The sequence below is a fragment of the Eublepharis macularius genome, chromosome 15 (genome assembly GCF_028583425.1).
Source record: "Eublepharis macularius isolate TG4126 chromosome 15, MPM_Emac_v1.0, whole genome shotgun sequence".
NCBI lineage: Eukaryota > Metazoa > Chordata > Lepidosauria > Squamata > Eublepharidae > Eublepharis > Eublepharis macularius.
This window is the reverse complement of record NC_072804.1, coordinates 3074940-3095165: the sequence shown is the minus strand read 5'-3', so window position 1 is coordinate 3095165 and position 20226 is coordinate 3074940.

Genomic DNA, 20226 nt, shown 5'->3' with positions numbered 1-20226 from the left:
CTCCTTTCCCAGAAAAAAAATGGTTAGTCTTAAAGGTGCTACTGGACTCTTTTCTACCAGGAGATGTTGTAAATCATCGGTGGCCTGTGGAGATCCTCAGAGCCCATTGTGGGCCAGACGGTGTTTTTCAGAGTTTATGTACATCCTGCTATGGACTGAGGGATGTGGTTGATGCTGCGACCCTGACTAGTAGAATTATTCATCTCTCCATTAAAGGTCCAAGACTCCAGCTATCCCCTTCAGACTGCTGTGGATTGCTTGTCTGCATGGGCTCATTTGCTAACTGACTTTATATTTGCCTCTTATTGTTGTTATAGCTGCTCCTTTTTGTGTTTTCTGCTCTCTTTTATGACTGTGTTATGGTTTTGTCCCTGCTGCTTGCTTGTATGATCATTTTAATCTGATTGATTGGATACTTAAATTGTTAGTGTTGTTACTGAAGTGTATTTTGACTGATTAATTAATTAGTTGTGTATAGATTGTTCTGCGGCCACTGGCCAACTAGGTTGTATTAGTGGAGAGGAGGTGTTGGAACTAATTGTGGACAGTATAGGGGTTTTGGGCAGTTAGTTTGGGGGCAGCACATTTGTTAGTATTATTGGAACTGCGGCAAGTTTAGGCTATGGGATGGGCAGAGTAGAGGGCAGTGGTTGTTGGTGGGAGGCTGGAATGGAGTCAGGGATCCTGGTACTCCAGGGACATGGGAGATGTGGCGGTGGCATGAGGTATTGGAAGAAAAGGACACAGAGATATAGTATGGCTCGGTTCTTTCCAACCTGTGCCCCATCCCAAGATATATTGATTGTGGAGCTAGGAATATAAGCCCCTCTCCAGCACTGTTGTTGTGTAATGCCAGGTCCATTAATAATAAGAACGAAACACTACAAAATCATTTTGCTGTAAATAATATGGACCTGGTATGCATGACCAAGAAGTGGGTTGTGGAGGGTGAGATGGTCACCCTAAAAGACATGATTCCCCTGGATTTCTCGGTCTTTCCACTAGTCCCTGACAGGTGGCTGGGGGGGGGGGGGGATGGCAGCAGTCATCCGAGAGTCTTTCTCCTTCAAAGATTGTAGGCATTGACTATGTAGGCCTGAAGTGGGGTGCTGAAGAGAGTTTGGCTATCTGTCTAGTGTACTGACCACCTAGCGAGCCAGCAGCTACCCTGCTTAACCTGTTGGAGGCAGTGGCTGGGTGGGTCTTGGAGTATCCCAGGCTTTTAGTTTTGGGGGACTTCAATGTCCATGTTGATGATGCTGCCAGTTTTCAGGCTTCAGATACAGTGTCTTCCATGGCAGCACTGGGACTCTCTCAATTTGTATCAACCCCCACACATCAAGTGGGCCAAATGCTGGATTTGATGTTCGAGATGGGGATTCATGGGGACCTAGATGTAATTGAAGTGGTTCCATTGGTCAGACCACTTTGTTCTGAAGGCTCACTTGCATGTACCATCCCCCCACACCCCGCATAGGCAGCAAGCTGATTTATGCTTACCTGCTGAGACTAATGGATCTGATTGGTTTCCAGAATGCTCTGTGGGACCTGATGTCCCCTGGTGATGCATTGGATGTTGTGAGGCCCCGCTCCGCCAGCCGTGGTTCTCCCGCCCTCTGCCATCCTACTGGGCACCCATGGGGGGGGTGGAGTTCCCTTGGCCTCAGATAGGGCAGGGGCGGCGGTTGCACCACCAGGGACCGTCCCCTGCCAGTTGGACTGGGAGCCTTCATCTCTCTCGCTGCTCTGCTCCAGTCTAACTCCTCCTCCCCGGCTTCATCGGGACTCCTCCCCTTTATAGGTCCTCCCAGTCCTGCCTCCCTTGTCCTCCACCAGTCCCCGTCGGTTTCCCTTCCCCCAGCTCATCTCCCCCGTGGCTTCCTCCTCCCAATTGGTGCTCCCCCCTGTCCATCCCAGCAGGGCCGTCTTGGCCTTGTCCCCTCCCGGCTTGCCTTCCTCCCTGATGTGGCCAGTAATCCCCCGGGGCAGCTGAGTGTCTCGTTGCCCGTCAAACTGGGGAGCCCTCCTTGGCAGCTCCCAGCCAATCAAAGGCCCATGGGGGAGGCCCTCAGGACCAGCTTCCCCCCATGGCTTCCAGGCCTGCCTTCCTGCTGGCGCAGGCCTCGCCCAGTTGTCGGCTGGCCTCTGCCCTGCCTGTCGGGGGTGGGGCCCCTCGCCCTCCCTCCCCATGGCCAGGCTCGGGAGCCAGGCCGCCTCCCCCAACTTCCCGTTGCCATGCCGTGCCACTGGGCTCCTCTCCCTGCCCTCGCAGTGTCCTGGTGGCAGCGGCAGTGACGCACTGCTCAGCTGTTCCGCGGGTCTCTCCGCCGGCCCACTGCCACGCTGCTGCGCCTCTCTGTTGCTCCGGCCCCCAGGTGGTGTCGGCCCAGCCGGTAAGTGCAGGGGGGCTTTGGGGGCTATAGGCCTTGGCGGCTGGGGTGGGGGGGAAGGATGGGGCTGGCTTTGGCCCAGTCCGGGCAGGAGGGGCCTGCCTCGGACAGATGTGCTGGTGGAAGAGTGGCATGTCTTCTCCAAAGCCATTGATGAAATTGACCCTCTCTTGCCCTCTATGCTCCTGCACCAGACTAACTCCCTGATATACCAAAGAACTATGATGTATAGATTGAGTGTGGCAATGGGTTCAAGATGAAGAGGCATGACCATGTTATAGGATATTTATGAAAGTCTATGAGGAGGCGGTGAAAGCTGCAAAGAAGGAATTCTCTGCCACTTTCATTGCATCCACAAGCTCACATCCAGCACAGTTATTTAGAACAGTTTGGTCTTTAGCAGAGGTGGGCATGAATTGCAATACGAACCAAAAATACACAGGAACCTGGTCGATTTGTGGTTCGTTAACATGCGGTCGCACAAACCAGAGGGAGAGTGGATTAGTGAGCTTGGCTGCTGCTGGCTAAAGAGACTGAAAAGCCTTTTCTGCCCCAGTCTTGGCTTTGCTGGGAAGGGTGCCTTCTTTCCTCCACCTCACCCCAGTCCCACCCAGGACCTGGGCCACTTGGCTCTGGCCTGGGGCCTCGCTTGACTGAGGCCTACCCTTTTTCTTTTCTGGGATTTTCTTTCTTTCACTTTATTCCTTCTGGGTTTTATATTTTGTGCAGCAGTTCTGCCTGCTCAGGTCAGGTGTCTGTGTGGGGTGGTAGGGCTCTCCCCCCCTGGTCTCATGGCCACTGCCAGACTCTGGGGCCAAGCTAAGTGGGCACCTCGGCTGAGGGCTCACATTCTTTTTTCTTGATGAGTTTATTATTCAGTTCTTTTTATTTTGTGCACCTGTCCTGCCTGCTCAGGTCTGCGTGTGAGGAGGTAGGCTCTACCCCCTCTCGGGTCTCAGGGCCACCATCTCACTCTGGGGCCAAGCTAAGTGGGTAACTTGGCTGAGGGCTCACCTTGTTCTTTCTGTTCGTGTTTGCTTTCCATCTCTTTATTTTGTGCATCTGTCCTGCCTGCTCAGGTCAGGTATCTCTGTGTGGGATGGTAGGGCTCTACCCCCCTGGTCTCAGGGCCACCATCTGGCTCTGGGGCCAAGCTAAGTGGGCACCTCAGCTGAGGGATCACCTTCTAGACCATGGGCAACAATTTCTATGAACTTTATTACTGACCTTTCCCCATCCAAGGGGAAAACTGTGATTCTGGTGATGGTGGATTTATTTTCAAAACAGGGCCATTTCATACCATGTTCCAAAATACCAATGGCCAAAAACCTGACCACTTTGTTTATGCAACCTGTGGTCAGGCTGCACTCATTTCCAGAGAAGGAGATTTCCGACAGGGGAGTACAGTTTGTGGCCAAGTTCTGGAGGGAATTGTTACATGTGGAGGAGATAGAGCAAGATATAAGCTCTGCTCATCACCCCGAGACTGATAGACAAACTGAAAGAGTTAATCAGGTGTTGGAATAATTTTTAAGATGCTACATTAATTACCAGCAGAATGATTGGGCTGACTTTCTGGTTTTTGCAGAATATTGATACAACAATAGCATACACAGCACAGGAGCCTCCCCCTTCATGGTAGCTCAAGGGTTTGAGGGAAAAGCCATGCCGTTCATTGGTACCCAAGAAAAGAGCAAGGGGGGGGGAGCTGGCCAAATGGTGGACTAAATTAACTGACCAGTGGGAAGTGATCAGGAAAACTCTGGACAAAGAGGACTATAAAAAGCAAGCAGATTGAAAACACTCTGCCCCCTGGAGTCTGCCCACCTGACTGTTTACATCTCCACCAAAAACATGCGGGGGGAGCAACCGAGCAAGAAATTGGGTAGGAAATATTTGGGGGCCTTTTGAAGTGATACGTTTCATCAATGATGTAACTGTAGAGGTGAAATTGCCCAAAAATCTAAGAAATGTTCACCCTGTATTCCATTTCAGCCTCCTGAAGTAAGCCCCACCTGACGTGTGGCACCTGGACAGGGGGGTCCCTCCCCCCATCATCGTGGATGGCCAACCACATTATGAAGTAGAAGGTATCTTGGACTCTAAACTGAAAAGTGGAGAATTGTTTTATTTGATTCTATAGGTCCACTTTAACAAAAGCAATGTAGAATGGAAAAAAGCTTCTGATATTAATGCCCCAAAACTGGTGCACAAGTTTCATAGAACCTATACGGACAAACCAGGGCCAGCTTGGTAGGGGGCATCTTTGGAGGGGCACTATGTCAGATACACCCCAGTATATCTGCCATGTTTGTCTTGTTGTAGATCTGTCATGTTTGCCTCTGAGAATATGCAAAGGGAACATGCTTGCTTGCTTGGCTGCTAGCTGCTTATCTTGCAGGTGTCTGGTTACTCTTTCCCGGCCAGCTTGAGAATGTGGCCTTGAAGTTCCAGGCAGAGCCGTATCACTCTCCCTAAAGAACTGGGATGAGCTCATCATTTCCCTTCCCCCTCCTCTCTGAGATCCTGGACCCTTCGCACCAAAACCCTAAAGGACTTTCTCTCCCAGGGGCGAGAATGTTCCCCTATAATTAACCTTGCTTTGCCACCCTGCATCACTTCTGCCAATGCTACTGTCTGAGTATCTTGATATTGGTATATCTCATCAATGAAGTATCTTTAATTCATACACTGCAGTGAAGTGCTTGGGGATTTACCTGGCAAGACCTGACACAAGTTATCAAGAATGGCATGTCAAAACAGCTAAGAAACTCCCAGGTGTCACAGAGGATTCTGGGACTTGCTCCAGGGCTCATCATCAATCCAAAGGAGGCCCCACAAATTCCAACTAGTCTCACATTAGTTCAAAAGGAGGGTGAGAGGTCCAGCTTGCAGAAACCCTGTAGAGTAGCAAGGAAACCTGGTTAAATAGCTGCTTCATCCCTCCTGTACTAATCCCACGCACCTATGTACCAGTCTCACCTGCTGCCATCTCCCGCAAAGAGCTACCTGTCTTCTCAGATGCATCAATGAAAGCGATTGCAGCCGTAGCATATCTGCAGGTCGTTGGCGGGGAGAACCAAGTCCACGTGGGCTTCATCCTGGGGAAAGCTAAGTTAGCCCCACTACAGGGACACACTATCCCACGTCTGGAACTATGCGGTGCTGTGCTTGCTGTGGAGCTTGCAGAGGTAATAGAGAGAGAGATGGACCTTACCTTTGATGCCACCACCTTCTACACAGGCAGCAAAGTAGTACTCGGATACATACACAATCAAAGTCGTCGGTTCTATGTGTATGTCAACAATCGAGTAGAGCGTATTCAACGATCCACGTGCCCTGACCAGTGGCGACATGTGCCTATGGATCAGAATCCAGCAGACCATGCAACACGGTCTATCCCTGCCTCACAGCTGGCTGAGTCCTCCTGGCTGAAAGGACCTGACTTCCTCCTGCGTTCGGTCAATCCAGTTCAGCATGAGGAGGAACACTACGAGCTCCTAGACCCAGACCAGGACAACGAAGTTCAGCCTCAAGTCACCTGCATGAAAGTGGGAATCAAGACCGACCGCCATCTAGAAGCAAAGAGATTCAAACGATTCTCCATATGGATGCCACTTGTTCTAGGGATGACACGCCTCATCCACTTTGCTTGCCACTGGAATACAGAGCCAACCTCGTCAGAAGTACGACACAGGGCAGAGCTCCTGATTTTCCAGAGAGTACAACACGAGTTCTATGTAGAAGAACTCGAAAACACCAATAAAGGGTTGCCTATACCCAAGAACAGTCCGCTACTTAAGCTGAACGAGCTCCTAGACCCAGACCAGGACAACGAAGTTCGGCCTCAAGTCACCTGCATGAAAGTGGGAATCGAGACCGACCGCCATCTAGAAGCAAAGAGATTCAAACGATTCTCCATATGGATGCCACTTGTTCTAGGGATGGCACGCCTCATCCACTTTGCTCGCCACTGGAATACAGAGCCAACCTCGTCAGAAGTACGACACAGGGCAGAGCTCCTGATTTTCCAGAGAGTACAACACGAGTTCTATGTAGAAGAACTCGAAAACACCAATAAAGGGTTGCCTATATCCAAGAACAGTCCGCTACTTAAGCTGAACCCCTACCTCGATGATGATGGCTTACTTCGTGTAGGAGGGCATTTGAAGACAGCTGATGTAGGCTCAACAGTAGCAAACCCTATCATCCTTCCAGCTCGACATCATGTGACTATCCTATTGGTGCGCCACCACCATGAGCAGGTTCATCATCAAGGACGTCACTTCACAGAAGGAGCCATTAGAGCAGCGGGCCTATGGATTGTGGGAGCGAAAAGATGCATCGCTGCAGTCCTACAGACCTGCATACAATGCCAGAAGCTCAAAGGTCCTCATCAGCAGCAGAAGTTGGCCGATCTGCCACCAGATCGACTCAGCACTGAGCCCCCTTTCACTAATGTTGGACTTGACGTATTTGGCCCCTGGAATGTAGTGACACGCAAGACCAGGGGAGGACAAGCCAACAGCAAGAGATGGGCAGTGCTATTCACATGTCTGAGCATCCGAGCCGTACATATTGAAGTAATTGAATCCATGGATGCTTCCAGCTTCATAAATGCCCTCAGAAGATTCCTTGCCATACGGGGACCTGTCAAGCTACTGAGGTCTGACTGCGGCATAAACTTCGTCGGTGCCTGCAAGGAGCTGGGAATCAATGGCAGCACAGATCTTGATCCAACCCTCAGCAGCTACCTGAGTGACCAGAATTGTGAATGGATCTTCAATCCTCCCCATGCCTCTCATATGGGAGGAGTGTGGGAATGCATGATTGGCATTGCACGCAGAATATTAGACTCTATGTTAGCAGGGAAACCTTCTCTCACTCATGAGACCTTGGCTACCCTCCTGGCAGAGGTGTCCACTATCATCAATGCCAGACCTTTAGTTCCAGTATCCTCTGATCCTGAGAACCCTACCATCTTAACACCAGCCACCTTGCTGACACAGAAGACAGGCACCTGGCCTGCACCTCAGGGAGACTTCAGCTCTAAGGATATGTTCAAGCAGCAATGGAGGCAAGTTCAACTCCTCGCTAACACCTTTTGGAAGCGATGGAAACAAGAGTACCTCCCAACTCTGCAATGCCAACGCAAGTGGGAGAAGTCTGAGCCCAACCTACGAGAAGGTGATGTCGTCCTCCTGAAAGACAAGGACGCTCCTAGGAACTCGTGGCCCATGGGACTTATAGAACGAGTTCTACCCAGCGCAGATGGGTTGGTCTGCAAGAATGATGTTTGTGTAGCCAGACATGACGGCCTGAAGATTTTCACCAGACCAGTCGCCGAAATGATCCTGCTTGTTCGGGAGACTGATCTTGAAGACTGAAGCTCAAGCTTTGTGTGCCATTTGTTGCTTATATGCTATATTTAGCCTTTATTGCCTAGTTATGAGGATAGTGTAGCATGACATATATGCTTAGACATGTTAGGATACTCCACTAGCTTGCATGTTGGATGGAATCCATAGGATCCCAGGCGGGGAGTGTACTGTAACCACAGCTTAGAAAGCCTCAGTATCTGTGTAGCCAGAACTATGTGCTGTCCCTTTAACAATTGGTACTCATGGGAATTGTAGTCCCCCCTCCAATATAGAAGTTTATTGTAGGCTTCCTGTGAAGGTGTTAAAACTTGATGGTCCTCTTCCTCCGTTTGTTGGGACGCTTCTCCTCAAGCAAGGATGCGACAGTTATAACAAATTTACTGCTTGTCTACAACAAATCTGGACCAATAAAGATGTATCTTGCTTATGTGTGAGCCATGCCTCATTCACTGGCTAAAACTGTGAGTAAGGATCCCTTTTACGATCTGGGTTGAGGAAGGCAGCGCGTTAGAGCTATCTCGAAGCAAGCATCTTTCCCAGCTGCTTCCAGAATACCTCCTTTCCCATTGGCTGCCCCACATAAATGCCCACACATTTTTCTGATAACAATCCTGTGCTCTGTTTAAAGGGAAGTTGCCCTATTGTCCATAAATTGGCTTCTAAAATATTTTTTCCCTTGTGAGAGAAAAAAGGAAATTCAAACACATGGAAAACAGCTCAGATTTCAAGCACCCTACTATAGTATTCAAGATGTCTCTAGCTTTTCCTTTAAGGTTACAAGCAAATAATCTTTTTTGCTGGTGCATCACTGAAATATGCTCTTCTTTTTCTTTTTTTTCCTTTTTTTTGCTAGTAGGAATTATAGTATCATACAGAGCTGATAGGGCATTTGTAATACAGCTGATTGCTGTTTGCTCCAAAGCTAACCACTGCTGAAGGATTAAAAATCATTTTGACCTTTTAATGCATGATGCCATTTTCAGGGAGGAATGTTAAAAGGCATTCAATTCAACATCAACCATTGATATTTTCCTTAAAAATACATTTATACTTAGATACAGTCTAAGTGAGGGGAGAAAAAAAAATCTATGAATGGCTGTCAGTTCATCTTGCTTTTCTCTGCAAGCTCTATGAAAAAGCAACAGAGCTAAAATGCAATATTTGCAAGCATTACTTGTCCAATTGCCTTCTCAAAAAAACAATAAGAAGTTAAGCTTGGTGTCTGTCAGATAAGAATCAGTGGTGATGGCTTTAAATTCTGAGTCTGGACTTAAGGATAATCCCTTTAGAAATAAAAGTTCCATTAAAAAGAAATAGCCAAAGTAGCTGAAATAGGCTGTTGGTAAAGATTTCAGTAGTTGGAGTGTAGCAAAACACATAGAAAAGGACACACTTCAAACACTAACAGCTTTCTGATGCACCATAATAAAGCAAAATGGGGGGAAGCCCATGCTTTTAGTGATTCGAAGCACTAAACATGTTTCTGCTCCAATTATCCCATGTTGTAAGGTACTACATTTATTCCTGAAGATAAATACAAATGCCAGACAATATCTACTTAAGATGATGGATTTTGCAGAAAGTATTGGGCATTAAGTCTGGGGCTCCAGTTCAATAAATGCATCAGTGAACTTAACACAAGGGGAGAGGAATGAATGCATAAGCTTTCTACTTCCAAAAGTTTTCTACTTGGAGGCATTTTGGGCATTAACACACTGGAGTCAATGAGCACCATTTATAGCATTCAGCAAGGGGAGATGGAAAATCCATAGGTGTGCTTTTGTACAATACAGCAGCCATATCCGCAGGTGTTGGGTTAAAAAGAACCTTTATCATCATTCTCCACTCCAGCCTTGCAGTCTGAAAGAGGAAGAACCAAAAACGATAGCGTACAAGTTGCTAGTCAACAGCATGGCCATTCCTACCTGCCAATAACTGGGGAGAATTTTTTTAGGGCTTCTGTAGATACAGGAAAGAACAATAGCAGTAACTGTAGCACCTGGGTCAGTAAGAAGCTGAGGGAGAGGATTAAATTTCCATCGCAGGCTTGCTATTCTTTATCTGTCCCCATTGCCAGTGCTTTACCCTCTGAAGAATGCATCCCTCCAAAACAGGCAAAGGTGCTCCAGTCTCCAGAAACAAAGCTCTATCTATTTAATTACAGTGGTGTGAGTTAAATACAGCTGAATGGGCTATTTTGACAGCAAAAAATTGTTGCTATTTTTTAATATTGTTGTCAGTTTGAATCAGAATTCATTTGGGGGCCATTCTGGCTAAAAAGTGAAATAACGTTAATTAAGTTGGTTGTTGTGGGTTTTCCGGGCTGTATTGCCGTGGTCTTGGCATTGTACAATGCCAAGACCACGGCAATACAGCCCGGAAAACCCACAACAACCATCGTTCTCCGGCCGTGAAAGCCTTCGACAATACATCGTTAATTAAGTTCACCAAATCATGGACTGAAAAAAAGTGAAGACAGCCATCTGACAGGCTAGACGGCCATTTGACAGTAATGCTGATTCTGTGAACCTGGGCAGATCAGGAGAGGGAGGGCAGGAAGGGTTATATCAGTGCTTGGTTCTTGTGGCCCCTTCTTACATGCCCAGGGTCATGCCAATCATGTCAAGACGCTGGCAGCACCTGCCATACCCATACCTGGGGGCGGGGTTGGGGCTGGAGGTTATGATGTGTCGACTGTCTGTTGCAACTGTGTTTCCCAGGATGTGAATTCTTGACTTCTCTCTCTTGGACTATGCTTGCCCCTCGCCACTGGGAAAGGAGCCCACTTAACCTTGAACCTTATGTCCTCTCCGTACAGTTAGTTCCCAGCAGATTTAATCAGCCTCTAGAAAGGGGAGGGGATGTTAGTCTGTAAATGATATAGGTGCTTGATATGTAGGCATGCCTCATTCCTGACAATGAACCCAGGGAGAGCATGAACTAGCAACTTTTCAATAAAACTCTTACTAACAAATAATGGAGTCTTTTGAAGGATACTCAGCAGATCCTTACAGTATGTCAGGCATCTTTTTTCAGCCTCTGAGTACCTGAACCTCAGTACCTGTTGAATCCTTCTACCTGTGCTATGGCTGGAAGAGCAGCGGATACCGGGGATGGGGAGATGCCAGAGGATAAACTTGGACCTCAAGTCCCCGCAGGCAAGCGTGAACCAAATGTGGTTGTGTTGGTTGGAACTACAGCGGGGACTGGAGCAAGACCTCACACCAGCTTCCTCCCACAGAGGATGGATTACAGAGCCTAGATGGTAAGCACCCCGCAGGGATGGACCCCTCGAGTGGCCTCAGCCAGGAGGGAGATGGACTTGGAGGAGTGCTGGAGGAGCCAATTTTTCAGGCCATGTTTGATTGCTGGAGAAATGTGCCCCAATGTGGAGGAAGAGTATGACAAAATCCTGGAGGAGAGGATGGCTGCGGACAACATGCAGCAACTCTATGCTGAGATGGGGGAGCTCAGATGTGACATGCACACATTCATGAGGAAGATCCAAGATATGTTGCAGCCAGAGCAGCCAGGGGACCTGGCCAACCAGCAACCACTTATCTCTCCCCCCAATGGGGGGAATCACCTCCAGATAGACTAGGACTCCCTGCACAGCCGGTAAATCTAACAGATGGGCAGGTGCCATTGGGGCTGCCTGTGCAACCCTCATGTCTGGGCCTGGTGCCTCCACCCCAGCAGCTGTGGGGCCAGAGGAAATTAGAAGCCTGCGTTGAAGGAGACTCAGGTGAGTTAGGGGACTTCCTAGTGCAAGAGACAGAGTTCCCGAGAGAGTGGGGAGAATGAAGCCAGCTGGGTAAACTATCTTGGGTCGTGGTTGGAGGGAGAAGCAGCAAAGTGGTATGTGACTCTACCCTGCACAAGCTCTGGAACATAGAAGCATGAGAGCATTTATGCATGCCTTGAGAGCATCGTACAAAGATCCCTGTGAGGGGGAGAGAGCAAGAACTAGGATGAAGTGCATGCAACAGGGGAAGCGGCTGGTGCATGAGTTTGCAGCCAAATTTACAGCATGTGCTGCCAAGGTGCCAGACTGGACTGAATCAATGAAAGTAGAATTCTTTCATGGTGGCTTAAACCCGAACTTAGTAGCTAAAGCAATGGTCCAGAATAACCCATGAATCCTGCTAGGCTGGATCCAGTTGGCATGTGAGATTGAGCACTGGGGGGCAAGTAGTGAAAATGGTGCACCTTCAGCATCAGGCTAGACAGCCTCGGAGAGCCACTGAGCACCGAGGGGAAGACAGGCAGAGAGGGAGAGCACCACTCCACTCGATTGAGAAGGAGTGGAGGATGGAACAAGGGTGTAATTTAAAATGTGGTGCAGCCAGCCACTTTGTGGCTGAATGCCCTAGCGGGAGTAAGGTGCTGTAGGTCAAACTGGTACACAGTGGCCGGAGCAGGCCAAGCTGTCCCAAGAGGAGCAGGCAGACAGCGAGAAGGCGGCAGCAGGAGCGAGCCCTGATCCAGTGAACTCTGAGGATGGCAGCAGAGAAGAGGAGGAGAGAGGACAGCCGACGGTGGAAGGCAGGGACCGGCTGTGAAAGGTGCCAGCTGGCAGGTCCCAGAGGAGCCAGTGACAACTTGGGTGAGACCAAGAGGAGCTTTGTTTTTTGTCCCCCCTAAATTCCATGTCCCTGCCCCATATGAAGCAGAAGAATGTACTGTCGAGTTACATCCAATTCATTGTGAGCTCAACCATGGGGTGTTCAAGGCAAAAGATGAGCAGAGATGGTTTGTTGTTGCCATCCTCATGTGGACTAGCAACCCCCCTCATCTAAATCAACTATCATTATGAAACACATCACTTGGCTTTCTGTTACTGATAATTAAATAATAATTCCAATAGGTGAACTTCCCCCCACCAGAAAAACAAAACCAGGAGCAAGCAGAATTGGGAAGACTTTCCAGCCAGGATGCCAGCCAGAACACTGAAGCACATTTAAGGAATTAAATGCAGGTGAGACTCAAGTGGCCTGGGAATAAGCCCCATTGAGTAAAATGAGATCACTCTCTAAAACAGTCCTAAACTAAAAAAATACTTCAAAAACATTTCTACTAACCCAAAAGAAAAAAGCAAACTCACAGCAACATGAAGATGCTTAAACAGGGAAGAAAAATTGGAGAGAAGTTGGTTTATCCTGCAGGAAGAAGAAGCAGGTGAGCTAAGTCTCCATACGCTGTTGTCTTCCTGAACCTGCCATAACTTTAGAGAGAGATTCTAGTCCCCATATGCTGAAATCCACCTCCCTTCTCTTCCCCTTCTCTCCCTTCCTTCTGCAGGGGTGGCTTGGGCAATTGAAATGACCGTGGAAATAATTTCCAGAGTAGCCCAATCCATGCCCCTGATTAGGTTGAAGGTATACATCAAAAGGTACAGAACTGACAAGATCTTTGGAGAGCGATCCTAAGTAGACATGGGCATGAATGGGAAAAAAACCCCGAACAGGCTGTTCGGTGTTCATTCCCGACAACAAACACAAACAGCCAACCAGACCTGAACATGTCCTGTTAATGAACGTGTTCAGTATTCGTCGGCGCCAGGGCAGCCCCCTTAGCACTTAGAGAGCCCATATTCACAGGGATGGTGCAGCAGGCTCTCCTCCAGCCATCACCCAAGTTTGGTCAAGATTGCAGAATGGATCTTGGAGTTATACATTCCCAAATTCGACACCCCCAGGAAACTTCCTGTCAATACAAACCACCCTCCCCAGTCCACTTTGGCCCAGTGCCCCATGTCCATCCGGTGCATTTGTGCGGTGATAGCCTCTGCACCATGCACGGTGTGTGGTTCCAGAGAGGGAGAGGTCAAAAGAGGGAATGCCTAGGACCTTGCCGGGCAGAGGAGCACAACAGGTGGTTTGTCACAGCTGCATTGCAGAGCTGGACCGGGAAGGTCCAAACATGGCAGCCAAAGTGTTGTATTCCCCCTTGCCCAAAGGTAGAGACAGCTGACATCACCCACCTTCCTGCCTTCGCGGAAAGGATGGGAGTCACGGTGCGGGAGGGAGGGAGAAGCAGCAGTCTCCAGTCTCCAGTCGCAAGCCTGCTCTCAATGATCTTGGGGCCGGGCAGCTGCAACTTTCTTAGCTTTCTCCAGAGCATCCCCCCCCCTCCCCGAGCAAGACGATTTGCAAAGTTGCAGCTGCCCGCCCCCAAAGATCATTGAGAGCAGGCTTGTGAGAAACAATTTGCAAACGCAGGCTTTCTCTGACTTTTAAGGCAGCGATCCTAACAGTTCTAACAGAGAGGGGAGCACTTCACCGACATGTCAGCTTTCTCTAGAGCATTCCCCACCCCCACCCCCAGCAAGATGATTTGCAAAAGCTGCTGTCGTAGGCTTTCTCCGTCTCTTCAGGCAGCCGTGCTAACAGAGAGGGGAAGGAACAGAAGGAAAAGGGGTGTGGGAGAGGGACTTCAGTACCCAGAAAGACTTGCGAAAATGATCAAGTGCCCTTCGCGTGAAAGCTGTCACTTGTAGCGAGGCTCTGGGTCAAGGCTTTCAAAGCCAGGAGGCGGCATATGGAAGCTAGCTGCTATTGGCTGCAGGAGCCCAGTTCTGCAGGCTTCAGATCATCACTGGGGTGCCTGCAAGTTGGGAGCAAATCTAAGAGAGAGTTAGCAAGGTCCTCCCACACCCACATAGCCAGTGCTGCACTGCTGAAGTAGGAGTTGTTGGAGATCAGAGGCCTTTGGGTGACCAGTAGATACAGGAACAAATGGGGGGAAAAACCCAAACAGTCTGTTCGTTGTTTCTTCCCAACAACAAACATGAACAGCCGACCGAACATGTCCCGTTAACGAATGTTTGAGGTTCGGGATTCGTCGGCTCCAGAGATTCGTCGGCCTCTTAGCACTTAGAGAGCCCATATTCACAGGGAATGTGCAGCAGGTTCTCCTCCAGCCATCACCCAAGTTTGGTCAAGATTGCAGTATGGATCTCAGAGTTATACATTCCCAACTTTGATGCCTCCAGGAAACTCCCATTCAATACAAATGGAGCCACACTCCCCAGTTCAGTTTGGCCCCATGGGGTGGACCTAAAGGCAGGCTGCCTCCGATGTAGGGGGCAGGCAGTCTGGCTGCTGGCTGGCGGCACCCCCCATGTGCCTGCCTGCCAGGCCTCCCCAAGGCTACTTTCCGCCAAGGCAGTTTGTATGCAGCCACTGCATAACCAAATGACCCAGCAACAGTCTGCAAAGAAAACCCTCCAGCAAGACATGATGGCATGCGCAGAGGCCTTGCACACACAAACACACACCCTGGTGGGTAAGAGACACCAACACACATCCACCAGATGGGGATATTATGGCATTGAAGCCAATGCTCTTGTCTATGCCACGCGTGGTGCAGAGGCTGTCACTGCAAAAATGCACCGGTTAGACAGGGAGCACTGGATGTTTAGGTGCAAGGGGTAGATAGGTTTCTCAATAGACAGGTGCATAGCTGTATGGGATAGGTGTATAGGATAGAGGGATGCATGGATACCTGGAATACCTGCATTGGATAGACAGGAGAGACCGATACCGTGTTCAAGGATATTGGGGAGACAGGTGGATCGCATTACTGTCTGCATTATCCCATCATTGGAAAGTAAGTTGGAAGGTAAGAACGAAGGGTGGGAGGTGGGGCCCACTCCTAACATATAGAAGCTGAGGCTCACATGCTGGCCATCGAGGAGGTGGAGGATGCCCTCCCCCCCTCGTGGGGGACAGGTAGGTGCCCACATGTACAGCTGTAGGCTGCCCTCCGCATCACCCACCTTCCTGCCTTTGTGGAAAGGATGGTTGTCATGGCGTGGGATCTGTTCCCCCTGCTCAGAAGGGACAGCAACTGCTTCTGAGCTGCCCCTTGTGGCCAAAGCCAGCAGCACCAGGCAGCACCCACCTTCCTGCCTTGACAGAAAGGACTGGATGTGCAGGACTGGAGAGGTTGGGGAGGGTCAGAGTGGTTTTGGACAGGGAGAGGATGAAAGAGGGACCAGCAGCCCCAGGAACTGGTGATTGAGCAGTTCACAGTCCACACCACTCAGAGACACCTTTCCTACGCAGGCAGGACAGGAATCTCAAATAAGTGGTGTAGGCTCCCACCAGCATCACCCACCGTCCTGCCTATGTGGAAAGGATGGGATAGTCAAAGGACTAGAGGAGAGGTTGATGAGAAAGGTCGGGGTGGTTCCTGAGAGGGCGAGGTTCAGAGAGGGACCTTGAGCTAGACAAGGAAAAGATGACCTTAACAACCACATTGTGCAGCAGGACTGGGAGGACCACAATATCCACCACATCAGATTTCGCAGACTGCTGCAGCATAGCCTGGTCCGCCCCGCCTGTGTTGCAGTGGAGGCTGTCGCTTGCAGCACCCACCTTCTTACCTTTGCGGAAAGAGTGAGAGGGACCCACGCCCAGAGGGGTCAGCAGGAGCCCATAGATAGGTGCCCCCATGTGTGTTGCCCTACCACAATCAGCAGCAGCAGAGCATGGTAGTGGTGACAGCTGACATCACCCACTGTCTGGCCTTCACGGAAAGAATGGGGTGGACAGGAGAGGAGAGGTCGTTGGGAGGGGTTGGAGCAGTTGCAACCGCAGATGGCAAAGATGAAAGAGGGACCGTCCCAGGAATTGTCAGTTAGAGGACAGGATGGGCTGGACAGGTTGTGGGGAGGGTTCGTAGAGTTGCCAACAAGAGGTAGACAGAGGGGCCATCGGGGAATTTGTCTGGGAGAGGAGGAACAGAGGTTGCCAGCCATGGAGGCAGCCCCAAAATACGAGGAGTACTGGAACCCGCTGCACAGCACCCTGGCCGAGAGCCACAGTAGACTTGGAGAAGCTCAGAGGGCCGATAGGTCCAGGTCAAAGGAGGGATGCCCTAGGAGGTTGAGGTTGACCTTCATGAAGGTCAACATGTCCACCAGGTCTAGGTGCAGACGTGCACAGTGGGGACAAAGGAGGTCTCCCAGGTGGGAGAACATCCGCTCACTCTGCACGCTGGTGGGAGGGCAGGACAGGATGTTGGTTGCCACGATGGACAGATCCAGCCAGACAGAAGATTTGCTCACCCAATACTCCAAGGGATAAGAGTGGGGGGCTCAGGGGGCTCTGCCAGGTACTCTCACACCATAGCCCCCTCCAAGTCCTCCACCAAGAGCGATGCACCCACTGTGCTGCAGCCAACCACACAGCCCACCGACGAGGCCCAGAGATCAAATGGGGCCGTTTGGGAGGGTCTCTCCTGGCATGACTCTCTTCCCAACTCCCCTGCCCCTCCTCCTCCTCCTCCTCCTCCTGCTCCTCCTTCTCTGCCACCCACCCCTCGCCCCTGCCCGGTTCCCTCAGGCTGGCCTTCTCTTTCTGGTAATGGAGCACTGCTTTGCAGAGCTTTTTTTTCCAGTGCAGCATCTGACCCACCCGCATCGTGATGCTGCCCTTGATCTGGGGGTCACAGAGGGAGTCCATTTGGTACAGCGCCTCATGGCGGAGAGGATGCACGCGGTCAGCCATGCCCGCCTGGATCCTCACAAAGTCCCGGACCCTGGGGAGCAGCTCTTTCTCGCGCTTCAGCTCCTTGGCCAGGAACTGGTCAAGCCCGTGGATCAGGGGGATGACCTGACCCAGGCTGGCCTCATAGGAGCACAGGGGCTTGATGGCCTCCTTAAAGGGTTTCAGCATCTGAGACATCTGGGAAAGGACTCTCCATTCCATGAAGCTGAGGCTCAGCTCCTCTCCGCTCCTCAGAACGTCCGTGGATGAAAGGATGTCCTGCAATGGGCTCTTCTGCTCCACCAGACGACATATCATGTCATAGGTGGAGTTTCAGTGGGTGGGCAGGTCCTGAAAGAGTTGGTGCTCAGGGCCCCCCCTCCCCCTGCCTCTGGAACAGCTGACAGGAAGAATTGATGCTGCAGGAGAAGTGGGAAGCAGGTTGCGCATCCACAAGGTTCCCTCATCCCACCTGTCCCTTGGCTTGCTCCCCAGCCCAAGCACATCCCTCATCACCAGGTGCAGCTTGTGCGCCATGCACACCAGGCCAGGGATGGATGCCTTTTTCAGGGTTGTCAACATGTTGCTTCTGGCGTCCATCACCATGAAGGCACGAACAAACCCTTCCACCCCCACCATCCACTCCCTCAGAGCTGCCTTCACGGTGGTGACGATGTTCTTCCCCGTATGGACCTCATCCATTCCCTGGGCCTGGAGAAGAAGTACCCTGCAGCCCGGTGTCAAACATGGCACCTTTTCTGGGGAACAGTTCTTGGTCTCAGGCAGCAGATGTTCTCTGGTTGCCACTAGTGGGTGGTGACGTCAAGGTACCCATGATGGCAGCCACTCCAGAGGTCAGCCATGAAGTGGAAGGTACAGCCTTTGGCGGCCGACAGCTCCCTGAGCACCATGTCTCACATGGACTAGTAGAGGGCAGGCAGGACTTGATTCCCAATGATGTGCCGTGACGGCATGAAAAATCACGTGGCAAAGTGCTGAAGCAGCCTTTGGAAGCCCACGCCCTCCACAACGGATAGGGGGAATCCTTGCAGGGCAATTGTCTCTGCCACCACATGAATGGCTGCCTCCTGAGCCCCTGACCTCACCCTTTTCAATGGCACTATCCCCACCCCAATGGAACAACCTCCCCAAGGGCAGCCTGCCTGGCTGTTCCACTCCCACTGGCAGCACCCTCGAGGCAAGGCTTCTTGCTTGGGGTGGATTCTGGTAACAATCCCACTGATCCCTGCTCAGAGGATCTGGTAGCCCTCTGTCTCCCCCTGCCTGATGCATCACTGGCCAAGGATGGAGACCACAGGCTCAGGTGGTGTGTCTTCAGGTGCCTTGTCAGGAACATTGATGATAGGTGCCTTGGGTCATTGCCCCTGCACACCAGCCCATCACAGACACGGCACCGCACCACACGGGGGTCATTTGGAAGGGCCCAGAAGGGCCTCCATACAGCTGATTTGAACCATGGCCCACTAACTCTTCCGGGGGAGGGAGGACAAAGGGTTGCTGGCTGCACTGTGGAGCAGGCAACAGAAGGCGTGTTGGCGCAGCGTGGTTTGAACTGTAGCTGAGCTATAAATAAGGCTTCCACACACTTATAGCATTCAAGTGTATGTACAGTTTATTTACAGTGACTAATATACAGAATCTTGTTCTCAGTGTCAAAGTGCTTCGCCAAGCACCTAATGAAACAAGCTCCACACCAGCACAAGACACTGCTGGCTTATATCCCCCAGTAGCACCCCCCAGTGTCCAATCACAGCACATCAGGTGAGGTGACGTAGGTAGTTTCTCTGCTCTTGCATCATCCAAGGACCTGTCAAATAGATCTTTTACATCAGTAATGACATGACAGATACAAACAGCAAGACATGGACATGCTTCTTGGCTCACTATGTCAACACTCCTCCTTGAGTCAAGAGGCATGTATACCCAACACTTCTCTGCATTTAACCAACATTTCCTGGTTTTGTCCTTTTGTCAACAGATCTGCAACATTCTCATTTGATTTACAATGAGACAAACATATCATACCTCTGTGAATAGCATCACGCACATTTTGATAACGGATCACAATATGTTTGCTCCTGGCACGGATGCTTTGGTACTGTGCCAATTGCTCTGCAGCAGAACTGTCACATTTTATTTCCACTGGTAATGGACACTGCATATTAAGATCTTCCAACAACTTTATTACCCTTCAGATAGCGCAGCACCCTTTTTGCTGCCTGCCAGTCTCTTTCACAGGGATCTGCACACTGCCTACACAGCCACTGCACCACATAGCCCAGATCAGGGCGGCTCCAGCAGGACAAGTACAGCAGTGACCCAACTAGAGACTGGTACTTAGTTTTGTTTTCTAAAGGAGTGTTTCTTGGCTCCTTGAGACATCCAGCAGACATGGGGGTTTGCACTTCTCGTGCCTCTGCCATCCCATACTGCTCCAGCAATTGCTTCACTTTATTGCTCTGACTCAGCTCAAAACACCGTGAGCTGTTTTTTGGTAATTTGCATACCTAGGTAGTTTGAAATAGATCCCCAAAACCTGGTTTTAAACACTCTGGTTATGGCTTGCTGGAATTCAGCCAATTCCTCAGGTGACCCACACAGAAAACAGAGGTCATCCACATAGCAAAGCAGGTAACACTGTTTACCACCATTCTCCTTTGTATATAAACATGGATCAGCCTTTGCCTGCTTAAATCCAAGACTAGCTAGTGCTTTTGACAGACACAAATTCCAGCACCATGCTGCCTGTTTTAACCTTCCCCGAAGGGGAAGAAATCCGCGCCTTCTTAGCTTCAACTCCCACCAATCCTTCGCATACGCTTAGAAATCAGAAGGGATTCGCTTACTTACAGGTTTTCACCTTAAATCTGCTTATTGCCATTCTCCATGGCCTGGCAGCACGCGGAGTGCTGCGGAAGTCTGCCGGCCTTCGTTGGAGCA